Raw genomic sequence first — 5,056 nt, 5'->3', positions numbered from 1 at the left:
ACCTCCCACTGCCAGCTGCTGTCTTCAATCCTTCGAAAGGGCCCGCTAGGGGGTGGGGGGGTGGAAAGCCAGCACGCTCAGGAGGCGGGAGCTGAATTCGTATTAATATTCCCAAACCACCAAGCGTGCCAGGCACTTCCCTGAACATTTTCCAGACTCGAGCTCATTTAATTCGTCCCCCCACTCTGAGGCGTACTGTCCACGCCCCTCTCTCCACGTAGGCCACCGAGGTGCAGAGCGGCGAAGCTCCAGGTCACATGGGGTTGGGGAGGCAGAGCTGGGCTTCGCCCGAGGCCTGGAACCCCAGAGCTCCCACACCTAAATCTCTCCAGCGGTCTGCCCACTGTCTCCTCGCCTGCACAGCAGGGCTCACGGCCCCTGCGCTGCCTCCTTCCCAGGACGACTGTCAGGCCCTAGGGAGATGCAGGCCACGGACATGGAAGTCCTTTCAAGTAGGAAGGGCCAGTCCAGAATTTGGGTCAGGGTGTGTCTGGGGTGCGGTCCTGCATCCCTGGGCCTCCCGGTCCCTGTAGACATCGGCCCACAGCACTGGAGCTTGAATCGCAGGGTAACCGCGCATGTGCACATGTGCATGTGTGCAACCACACTTCCAGTGACCAAGGACCCCAAAGAGCTGGACTAGACACCCCCCCCCCCTGAGCCAGGGAAGAGCCAGTCTCAGTGACAAGTGCCTGTGCGGGCTCCCCGGTTGCCCAAGCCCTCTCGGAACTGTGTCTGTCCTTCCAGCATTAAAACGGCCCTGGGAAGTAGGGTCCCCGCCACCACCAGCAGTGGGGAAATGGCTTTGCAGGGAACTTGTGACACGCCAGCGGCGAGGACTGGCCCCGGGCTCAGGTTTCCCTGTTGCACACCCACAGCCTGGGAGATGTGGTGAGAGTGACGGGTTCTCCGGGACACCTTCCCCACTGCACCTTCCGGATCCCCCTTCTAGACCTTCACTCTGTGTCCCCAGTGCGTCGCGTCTTCTGTCACGGTGTCTACGTCTGCTACACTTTATCGACTTGATGGCAGGGACCGTGTCTTCTCTGTCCAGCACTCTGCCTGCTACGTATCGAAGATGCTTTGTGATGAGTGAGGGAGTGAAAGGATGGATGGATGGATGGATGGATGGACAGACAGATGGACAGCTGATGGGCAGATGGATAATGAATGGATGGGTGGGTAGGTAAATGAGCGATAAGTGAGGCTGATGGATGGTGATGGGCGGACGGACGGACGGATGGACGGTGGATAATGGATGAGTGGAAAAGCCCTGAGAAACCGAGGGCAGCAGGCACACGAGGCGGGCATATCCGCCATGGCTGAGTCAAGGCCCGAACCTTGTCCCTTGAGTTCTGATACCCTCTGCCAAATGTTCAGACCCCTCACGGGAGGCCTCAGGTTTGTTTGGGACTCACAAAGTCACTCCCCTTTGCCCTGGTTCCGAAGAGACATGTAAAATCCAGAAGCAGCGTGAGTGGGTTCCAATGGGTAGAAGAGCATTGCAAAGCAGGAACGGGGTGCTGGGTTTGCAGTTAGACCTGAAAACCAGTGCAGGCTCCACCACTTGCAGGCTGCGTGGCCTGGAGTGAGTCCTTTCGTCTCCTGAGCCCCATTCTCCTGTGTAAGATGGGGAGAAGTCCTTGCCCTCCTACCCAGAGGTCACTGTCACTGGGAGAATGGGGGATATGGAGCCGCAATTCAAAGGGGGCGTCACAGGGTAGGTACTGTCATCAAAGCCTCTGCTAGAGGGTTGTCATTGGAAAGTGCAATGACAGCTTGGCTCCTACACATACCTGGGTTGGCCTTTGACAACCACTTTCAGCCTCACCTTGCATCCTAGTGGTCTTTCCAACTGTTGCTCAGCAAATATTTGACGAGCTCTTGGGAAGTGCTGGGCCCTGGGCAAAGGACATGGGTGCCCACTCTGGTCCTAGACCCCTGGGGGCACACAGACTCTAAAGGGGCTTCCAGGAGAAGCCTGTGCAGGCAGAGCTGTGGGCAAGCCAGGGGACGTGTGTGCCAGGACCCCTGGAAAGCTTCACCCAAGCCTTCCTGATCGCCCTAGTGGGGGCAGAGCCTCCCCTTCGAGCACTCAGAGGCTGGAGCACTTGTGGGAGCCAATGGGCTTTGCATTATATACCTCCTTACCGGGCTTAGCACAGGGTTGTGTATACAGCTGGTGCTCAGTAAATGCTTATTATGTGAACACCCTTGTGCATTTATTCATTTGTCAGATCTTTCAGCACATTCTTTGTGCCAGGTTCCGACGGGGCCAGGGACACAGGACAGCGTGACATACTTGCCACCCTTCAGAGCTGGCAGCGAGGTGGACCTGAGAGCCAGCAGGGATGGCTCTCTGTGCAAAGTGTCATCCCGGGACACAGGAGTGCCCAGGAGGGGCGCAAAAGTGAGACAAGGGACATTTGAGCTGGACCCTGAACTAAACTGGACTTGGGGTTCAACTCACGGGGAAGGGGCTGAGGCAGAGCTGGGAGCATGTGGATGAGCTCTGGGAGAACCACAGGCGGGGCGGGGGGCGGGGGTACAGGATGCGGGGGCAGGAGATGAGAGATGGTTCTGGAGAGGCGGGCAGGGGCCTTTGTAGGTCTCACAAGCTGAGATGAGGAAGGGAAGCAGGTGGCCGCAGAGGTGGTGACAGCATCCACAGGCAGAGTCCAGCTGCCCCGGAGAGGCCGGGCTGGGGGCTGGGGGCTGGGGGGGCAGGCTGACACCAGGATGGAAGGAAGGGGCCAAACAGAGGGAGGCGACAATGTGTGGTCATTCACCAAGCGCTGGGAACGCCCGTGTGAGGCGGTGTGCCTCAGTCTCTGAGGGCTGGTCCTCACTTTCCCCGCCACCCCCAGCTCAGAGCCCCCACGGAGTGGGAAGGGGCAGCACCCCCTGGGGACAGACCAGCATCTTTGGAGGTTTGTCCAGGGCTGGGGCAGGGAGGTAGACATTCTGTCACTGAGTCATCCGGAGGCCAGCTCTGCCTTCCCCTGGGCCCTTCTCTTATCAGCACTGATAACTGACCCCCCACCTGGCCAGGCCTCACCCCCCACCCCGGCCTCCACTGCATCTCGGGGCACTTGGGCCCTCCCTGGACGACCCATCTCGGAGATGATCCCAGGCCCCAGCTGGTGGGCTCCCAGAGATGCCGCCTCTCTCTGGCCAGCCTCACTCACAGCCATCAGCGGCCCCTTCCAGGCTGTCGGCCCAGCCCAGCTCCAAGGCCCTCCCATGGTTTCCATAGTGGCACCTCCGCGGCCAGGACTCCTCAGTGGCCCTGCAGCTGCACTTGGCTTCTTCCTCTTGGGCCCCTTCAGATGGCCTTGTCATATTCAGGGCAACCCATGCCTGGCCCCCCACCCCTGCTCTGGAGCCCCAGGAGGTCCTCGGCTTCAGGAGCCAGGGAGGCTTCTGGATTCAACCTGCCTCCGGGAGTAGAGGCGACTCCAGGCCGCAGCCTTCCAGGTGGCCGAGGGCAGACACCAGACACCCCTGTGTGGCACCCACGCCTGTCCTGGGGGAGGACAAGCTCCTCCAGGTCACCCCAGAAAGAACTTCTCGCTGACTAACAGCAAGAGTGGCGAACGGAAGTTGTCCAACCCCTGGCTGATGCCACGTTCCCCGGCCAGAGATCAAGCCTCTCCCACTGCCGCATCGGTGTGTGAAGTCTGGAGGTCCCTGTGCGGCCGGCACAGCTCAGACTCCAGGATGCGGGCTGCTCCCTGTGATTCAGGCTGCCTTCTTTGCTCTCCTCCTCGTCCCTCTTGAGTGTTCCATCGGCTGCTGAGCCCTGGGACCCTGGAAACGGCCAGTCCCTGCCATTAAGCCGTGTTCCCTACCCATCGGGGCCTTGGCCACAGACCTCGATAACTGGTGAGAGCTGAGCTCCCACGAGCTGGGGGTGCCGGGGAGAAGCCTCCATACCCAGACTGGCCCAGAGGGTTTCTTGGAGGAGGTGGCGTTTGAGCTGGACCTAGGAGGCATTAGCATAGGTCCCAGGGTGGTGAAGAGGGGTCAGGCCTTGTAGCCAAAGAAGCTGGGGCTAAGGAGTGGGCAGAGCTGGGGCTAGGGCTGGGTCAGCCAGGAGTGAGCCACGGGGTGTTGGGGTGGGTGGGGTTCTTGCGGGATCGTGGCACCACGGAGTCGGGATCAGACGCCCTTTCTCGCAGCCCTGAGGGCTCAGGAGAGGCAGCTAGGAGCTAGTAACCTGCTCTGCTCCGCAGGCGCAGGAGAGCTGGGCTACCTAACCCAGCCCCCCACCCCCATCCCACTCCCCCCTCAGCAACCAGAAGGACCACGCTACTCCCTAGCTTTCCCCCACCTGACAGTTTCCCCGCTGCCCCAGGATAAAGCCCAACTTCTTGCTCTGGCCCACCAGGCCCAGCGTGGCCTGGCCTCACTGCCCATCAGCAGGGTCCAGCTGCCTTGACAGCCAGGGCCAGGCCTGGTCCTCAGGTTGGCAGAGCTGCCAAGCCACACCCTGGGGCACCCACCCCCACGGTGGTGCTTCCACACCTATCAGATGAGCTGTACCCCAGCACGACTGCCGGACTCCCCCTGTTGTAAGAGGTGCCTACCAAGACGATCGTGGCCTTGGCTGTGGTCAAGTCCACCTGCATGCCCCCCGCCCCACATTCCCCACCCCCCACCCCTGCCCACCCCAACGCTGTCTCCTCCTTGCAGTCTGTCTCAGGGATCCCAGCTGAAGCTAACCCCAATGTGTGCCAACAATGGTATACCGTCTTCAAACCCGTGAGGCGAGACCAGGGAGGGGAACTCGCTCTGCCACGAGCTGGCTGTGTGTCCCTGGGGCCAGCCACCCCCGTCTCTGGGCCCATCGCCTCCTCTGTGGCCAAGAGCTGATCTCCCACATAGTACAATTCAGCCCTGCTCCTGTTCAACCCCCACCACCGACCCCCAGTCCACTCCTGTGCGGTCCTATTTCTCCAAGATGCGTTTCCTCCTCTATCGCTAGGAGCCCCTCTGGGAGGCTGTTCTCCCGGGGTTGGCGGTGCGCGGCGACCTCTTGTGGCCACATGTGGGC

The sequence above is a fragment of the Mustela lutreola genome, chromosome 8 (genome assembly GCF_030435805.1).
Source record: "Mustela lutreola isolate mMusLut2 chromosome 8, mMusLut2.pri, whole genome shotgun sequence".
In the NCBI taxonomy this organism is placed as follows: Eukaryota; Metazoa; Chordata; class Mammalia; order Carnivora; family Mustelidae; genus Mustela; species Mustela lutreola.
This window is presented reverse-complemented; position numbering follows the sequence as displayed.